Source organism: Bidens hawaiensis, unplaced genomic scaffold (genome assembly GCF_021521415.1).
Source record: "Bidens hawaiensis isolate Kalapana, Puna unplaced genomic scaffold, B.hawaiensis_p1.1 tig00014716_1, whole genome shotgun sequence".
NCBI classification, from domain to species: Eukaryota; Viridiplantae; Streptophyta; class Magnoliopsida; order Asterales; family Asteraceae; genus Bidens; species Bidens hawaiensis.
In genome coordinates, this window is record NW_027492290.1 from 638,197 (window position 1) to 646,303 (window position 8,107).

Genomic DNA, 8,107 nt, shown 5'->3' on the forward strand with positions numbered 1-8,107 from the left:
TATATTTTTAAACATTAAACTTGGACGGGTGTCGAGTTTACTGTTTACATGTTTTATTTATCGGTTAAATGATTTTCTTAAACTTTGCTTTCATATTTTTTATGGTCTGTTTTTACAATAACCGAAACTTTTTTCATGATTTAAAAATCCCATCGTCGCATGGTTTTATATTCGCGTTTCAACGTTTGATACCTCGCCTTTAAAATATTTTTTCAGCTTACTAATTTATGTTTAAGAATTTGTGTTGGTACCCGCTGATACTAACCGAATTTGTGTTGGTTCGCAGTTCTAGCATGCTGGTTTTTTTGGTTCTACATATGATATAATTTGTTTTATTTTTGCATTAACGGATTTATTTCTTTTATTTAGTTTCGACGTTGTAACTTGATACGACTTCGCGTCGACTTGCAACTAGTTTATAGTTTATATAATTTGTTGTATTTTGACATTGACGGATTTTTTACTTATGTGTTTTTGTTCGATTTAACGGTCCCGTAACGAAGCGCGGGCCTGAAAATGCTAGTTAGTGTTAAGAAAGTGAATGAGGAAAAGCTAGGCGGAGTTGTGGTTTTCTTGCGATGTATCAAAGTTGGAATTTTCTTTTTATGATTGAGAAACATGAAAACAGAATTTTTAGGACCGTTAAGGTCTCAACTTATTTTTGACACTTGGCAGATCTTGCGACCCCCCGTAAGTTGTTGTGGTTTTCTTGGATGTAAGACGAAAAGTAGCTACCAAATACATCCAAACACTTGGAAATTAGTAGTGCATATTTGAGACAAAAGGATATCTTTAATTAATAAAATTTGTTATAATAATATATTATTATTTAATTATTTTAGCATTATGTAGACTACTACTAATTTTTGGTACCGTCGTACTATTTTCTAGGGAGAGTATAAAAGGCTTTACGATAAAACACATGAACGTATACTCATAAATTAGGAGTTGTAATAATTTTAGTCGATATATCTATTTTTTTTATCCCCCACTGTACGTAAGTTGGAGGCATGATTGTATTGTATGGGTTTGGCATACTCTTATAATGGGAGAGCTGTGCTTACGCAACATTGACGAATTATAAGAATACCAAAGGATCAATGGGTAATAGAATGTGTATTTGATCCGAAGCAAAAATACGAACCAACTTTGGGATTACCTGTTCAGAATATTGCAAGTTTGGGAAGGGAATGATATTAACTGTTCAGAATTTCAATTAAGTTTATGGTGACTTTGAAATTGGGTTTCGGGTAATAAGAACCTCAAACAAGTAATTATACAGTTTAAACTTAATAAACGATCTGCTTCAACCTTTTTACAATATGCTTAGTACCTCACAACGTTCAACCTATCTCTTCCTAATGAAATTTGAATTTGATTTTCTAACAAGTTAATGACTTGAGGATAACATATATTGCTGTTTAGTTAATAAAATCCTAACCATAAAATAAATAAACGACATCAAATAAGAAATTGACTAAAATGGGTTTGGAATGTACAGTGGCCGCGTGGCCTGCTGGTCGGTAAGAAAGATGATGCTGTTTACTTCCCTTTTTCCACCTTGATATTTCTATTGATTTTTTTTTAATTTATTTTAAGTTTAGTGAAAAGAAAATAAATGGTCAAGTTTTGCATGTCCAATATTTATTATTTAACTATTCACAAATCCTTTTGGAAAAGATAAAATCCGGAACTTTTAAAATCTTGATTGTTCATTCAACTCTTTCAATTATTATGAAAAAGATTGTAATCAATATGATTGCAATCCTTGAAATAACAGAGAACCTTAACTTATTTTATACATTATTATTTTATTTATGTAAGCTGATTAATACACATCAACCGTTTGTGTATCATTAACACATAAATGCATAATCCGGCTCGTATTTATAATCTTTCATTTGCCACCAAGCGATGTTAGTCATATAACATAATGCGGGTCATATTCTAGCCTGATAGGCCATATAACCCAACACGGGTCATATTCTTATATTTTTTTTAAATATTATAAAAATTATACAATACTTTTCTTTTTAAAATAGTTTTATACATTATAACATTTTAATAAGTAGGTTTTGTTAAGTATTAAACAAGTTTACCCATTCGATCCCGGTCTTCTCCTACATGCTTTTAATCAACATATCCCCAACCGATGGGTTAAACACATAAAATAAATAAAAATTCTCCCCTTAATTTATCATTAGAAATACATATATCTAAATTATATCTTTGTTTATACAAGCAGGTCACAACGTCGTCTAGCAATGCTATCAACGAAATCTCAAATCAAGCACCATTTACTAATGCCACTTATATTATCATCAATAAATAGTTCAAACATTAACTGCTTTACTATCACAAATATGTATAATTTACAATAACACAAACGGGTTAAATTAGCAATTAATCAAGCTACCAATATGACATTAACAACGAGTCAATTTTATTCTAACCAGCATACCATATAAACCTTCACACAACACAGATACCTACCTCGTAGGTAGCAACTTGTTTTAACATTTATAACTTCTTACTAATTTAATTTCCATGAAATAACATATGCATATAGAAATGCCATCTATGCCCCCCCCCCCCCCCCCCCCAATTCCAATCTAACATACTTTAGTGTACCACCGCTTACATTAACTACACCTCAAACACAATAACATGAACTACCATACAAGAATAAATACTTTAAGTGCCCGCTTAATGCATGCATAAAGTGTAAGATACACTTACCTTAACCCGTAGGACGTAATAGAACTTGGCACGCTTCTCTGGCTCGTCGAATCCCAATATTCATCCTGCTTAACAACTGAAGTCAACAACCCTTTTAGTATATCCATAGGTTCAGGACCATCTTAACACCAATTCTATATGGTTAAAAAACTACACCCACATGTAAAATACAACTAATCGATGCATGCTTGTTCAAATGCACCCACATGTTCCTTATAAATCTTTCATACATGAGCCAGACTTCATACAAATAAACATCAAATTCCCATTCAAATGAACTCATGAATAACACTCTAATAAGTTCTTATTATCAAATCATTCAAATTCAACACCTTTCTCCATTGTGTCATTTTATTAGACTTGGTGTGCATTCACCCACACCAACACCATCACCGATGAACAAATGAACGTTCGTCGGAAACGAATGGAGATTTATGCTACCATTTGTGAACAAACTGTTGATTTGCAAACTTGCTTACTTTCCATTATAATTCGATTTACACGTTGATGGACTCGTTGAAATTCTTAAGTAAGCAATTGGATAATCCCTTAATTTTGCTATTGCATGGATTAAGATGTAAATAAACTACTGTTGGATAAGAGCGGAAAAAGCTGATAGAGGACAATACTTCACAAGTGCATAATGTGTTAGTGAATGCCTTTACATTAACACTTTTTCAAAAGACATAAATTCATGATTGCTCTTTCTTACAATTATTTAACATAAAGTTGGTGCATTTATTTTATTTATATTGGTTATATGTGCATGACAGTGAAACATATAAGTTTTATTTACTTTAGATCTGTCTATATGTAGAAGTTAATCATAAAATTGTACAATTGGGAAAAGAAAGAAATACAACAGAACAACTCTATATACATGTTTCATTAGTTTCATAGTCTCGCCTAAAGACTTTACAAACGTACAATTTACACTTTACAAACTGGTAACATGATAATACAAACTTTCTTTTCTTACCAGTAATCACGACACGAGCATTGACCATGGTCAAAATGGTGATAAATCTTAGAATTTCCCACAACAATTTCTCGGTAACACGCCAGCGAAATCTTTTTCATAGCATCATGACAATCTTCACATATTCTAACGTTTTTTCTAACAAGAACAGGTTTTCCAATCGATGTAGAGATCAACCCGAAGCAAACAGCAAGTCTCACACTATGCCAATCTGCTGACTTTGACTTTCTCCTCAAAACATCAACCAGCTTGAATTTAAGCAAATTACCACAAGGGTTCTTTAATATCAAATCCAAAACATCATATATCATATAACTGTTTTCATGTGATTTGTCTTGATCTTTAAACTTAAAGGTTTGACCTTTAACATCAAGCATGGTCAACCCAACAGTTTTAGTCAAGTGTTGACTTTCCATAATAGCTTTGACTCGTCTAACGTCTTCCCACCTCCCCATTTCAGCGTACAAGTTCGACAGCAAAACGTACAGTCCCGTGTTATCACCTCCAAGTGATAGTATCTTGTTAGCAGCAAACTCAGCAAGCTCAACATCTTTGTGTTGTCGACTTGCAGCAAGCAAAGATCCCCATATCCGAGAAGTCGGTTCCAGGGGCATTTCAGTAATTAGCTCTTTTGCTCTATTAAGGTCACCAACGCGTGCAACAATATCAAGCATACAACCATAATGCTCTATACTCGGGTCAATCCCGTATTGACTTTTCATTTCAGTGAAATACTTCCAACCTTCTTCCACCATACCTGAGACACTACAAGCCATTAAAACCGACACGAAAGTACTCGAATTCAGTTCTATACCCGTTTTCTTCATCTCTAAAAACATATTAACCGATGTTTCACCATACCCATGAATCGCATACGCCATAATAATCACATTCCATGAAATAACATCCTTCAAAACAATCCCATCAAAAACAACCCTAGCTGAAACAAGATCCCCACACTTTGCATACATATACGTTAACGAATTGAGAACAAATGTATTTGAACAGAAACCTGATTTAACAACATACCCATGAATTTGTTTTCCTTCTCGCACGTGGGCTATCTCGGAATACACGGACAATATGGCGGTAACTGTAACAGCATCCGGTCTATAACCATCTTTCCATATATTACAAAAGATATTTAACGCATCTTTATAGTGACCGTTTTGACCAAGGGCGGAAATTAGAGTATTGTATGATATTAAATTTCTTTGATGCATTTGGTTAAATATTAGTTTTGCTAATTTGGGTTCACCACATTTTCCATACATATCTATTAAAGCAGTGTCCAGTACAATATGAGGAAGGAACCCAAGTCTGATTGCGTAAGCGTGGGCGGTTTTACCCCTCAACAAGGATCCTGGTTGTGAACATGAAGGAAGCAAGTTTATCAGTGTTACATTATCGGGTTTGAGACCGTTTTCTTGCATCTTTCTCAAGCAAGAAAATGAGTCAACGGGTTGACCGTTTAGACCATACCCGCGAATCGTTGCATTCCAAGCAGCAACATGCATGCAAGAATTCGTGTTTAAAACCCTCTCGGCATAACAAATTCCACCACATTTCGTGTACATGTCGATTAGTGACGTTTGTACCATTTCACCGGATTCTAGTTTTTCTTTTATTATTAATGCGTGTATTTCTTTCCCTTTGGTTAAAGAACAAATGAGAGAAGTGGCGTGAAGAGCACTTACAATTGTGAATCTATCGGGTTTGATTTTGTGTTTTTGCATTGTACAAACGCATTCCAGTGAGCTTAATCCGTCTTTAACCAAAATATACCCGTTGATCATCGAGTTCCAAGAAACCAAATCTCTCACAGGCATTTCATCAAACACCTTCTCTGCATACCCAATACGTCCAAATTTTGCATACATTAAAATAAGAGAATTAGATACATGTAAATCCAAATCGAACCCAACTTTAAACACCTTCGAATGAACTTTTCGCCCCTCGATGTAATCCAAACACCCGCCACACGCCTTGATCACAAACGGAAATGTAAATTTATTGGCTCGAATACCCTTAACCGACATTTGATAATACAATTCGAGAGCTTGTTTAAAAAACCCATTATTTGTTAAAACCCTAATAACAAGATTCCAAACAAAGGTGCTTCTTTTACGCATTTCGTCGAACAGTTGGAGTGCATCATCAACAGACCCACTTTCAACATACGAAATTAAAGTTTCCATCCGACGAAGTAAGCTTGTTTTCGGCATCGATGAGTTCGATTGGAGTTTAGTAGTTTTTACAGAATTGAAAGGTTTCTGCTTGATTGGGTCGTATTGATTGATAAATTCTGCAGCTCTTTTGGGTCGTGTTCTTGGAGTATTATTATTAATGAAGTTGAAAGATGAAGTCAGTGATAATATGGCTGCCATTTTTGAAGCTTAGAAATTAAATATTATTGATTTCAAGATTCATTAAGTGTGGCGGGAACGAAGAAGAAACAGTTAATTAGTTTAGATAAACTATATTTAAACATTTCATACTACCCCCTTAGGTTTACCTCTATTATAAAATCAGTCCTCAATGTTAATCTTATATTGCTTTCGTAGGTCTGATTTTAATGAGTTTTTACTATTATAAACCAAAGCAAAAGCACTGAATTGAAATTGCGTCAAACCAAACTGTTACTAATGATTTGTCTTTGGGTTAGTTTCTTGATTTGTGCTTTTTGGACCTTCTGATAAAATATGATCAAAATAAAAAGCGAAAAAGTTTCGGCAATTAAAACTTAAGGCTTCCTATGATGTATTATTAAGCAAAGCTCAATTATTTGCATAGTATAACTTAAAATAATTAGGAGTCCACTTACAAAAATTGTTACATAACCCAAAATCTTATGTCCGATTTGTTGGTTTTTTTTCCTGATCAGTTTCACCGAACCCGAGTATGTGTAGTTTAAAAATTCCTAAACCAAGGCCAAAGTTGGATGGTTTAATGCTGGTTTAAAGTTGAACAATGAAACTATAATCTCAAGCTACTTTTGTGTGGTTTCCTGGCTCAGATTCAACCAATATATGAAAACTGCAAATCCAGTTATGCTTAAAATTGGCCTGTTTAAACTAATTGAATTTTTTATGTACTTTTTAAAACGTTACACGTTGATGCTTTTACGTAATGGATGTTTGTTAACAAGGATACGACAAACATGGATGGACATAAGACCTACATTCCATTAGGCAAACATGCCATTGAATGCTAAGCATAAGGATAGACAACCCGCATGAAAAGTTAGTCAACATGAGATACATATTAACAGGCTAACAGCAGAGAAAACTATCAAATTAGGTATGTTTGACTTAAAATGTCTTAGAATAGACAGAGAAAAATTTTCAATAAATTCAGGTATATCCAACACATAATCTCTATGGGCTCCACTAGGCACTAAGGGAGCACTCGGGTCTTCAATTCAAAATGACTTGGCACCTACATATGATGACATTTTTTGTATCGGTGGCCTAAGGTGAATAAACATGCTAGAATATTGACTCGTTTGTCAAGGCTCCAAATGTGCCCAACAGGCCCTACCAGACATCTTCTTTAACCCAGGCAAGTAAAATATTTAGCCTACTAGGCACCTCTAAAGCCTTTGGTAGATGACAAACCTTTTAGTTTGTTTATTCGTAGTTGACACATGTCATTATAAGAGAGATAACTTTACATGTCATTATAAGAGAGATGTCAAGTTAATTGAAAGAAAAACATGTAATTGTAATTTATTATAAGAGAGATGTCTAAGTTATTTGAAAGGAAAACATGTAATTGTAATTTGTAACGTATTCTTGAGTTTTTTATTTAAGGATTTAGAAAAAAAAAGATACAAAGTTTTTTCCTTTTCATTTTTAGAGTTCTTTTTTTAAAAAAAAGAAAGAGAATGGAGAAAAAAGTTGGGTCTTTTTTCCTTCAAAACTTTCCAGCCAAATATGGCCTGATTGTGAAAGAAAGTTTATAGCCAATTGTGGTCGGAATAAATTTTCACTAAGTGCCAGAATTCCCGCTAAATCTATCCCAACCACATGTGATCGGTACAGGTGTTCTGCAGTACAACGACCGCAATTGTGGCCGGTATAGGGCTGTCCGGTCAGAACATTTTTCTTGTAGTGATGGAAGATAACAATTTTTAGATTCAAGTGGAACTACTCATGTTTTGTAGAAAGAACAATTATTGGAGGCAAATATTAAAATGGGTTTTAGGTATTGTACCAACTAAATTCGAAACAACAAAAGCCCAGCACATGCAAGGGTGTTTAGAAGAATATCAAAACAATTATAAACAAAAGAAAAGAATTTTGAAGCTATTTTTCAACATCATATAAGAATGAAATTTAGTTCCATTCTTTATATAATAAATGAAATTAAGTTTAAGATATAATTTTG

At 33.7% G+C, this 8,107-nt stretch overlaps 1 pseudogene; it reads right to left on the minus strand.

Annotated features, from left to right (window-relative positions):
• Positions 1 to 3,676: 3,676 nt before the first annotated feature.
• LOC143547399 (pentatricopeptide repeat-containing protein At4g35130, chloroplastic pseudogene) lies at positions 3,677 to 6,105 on the minus strand (annotated as a pseudogene).
• Between the last annotated feature and the right edge of the window lie 2,002 nt (positions 6,106 to 8,107).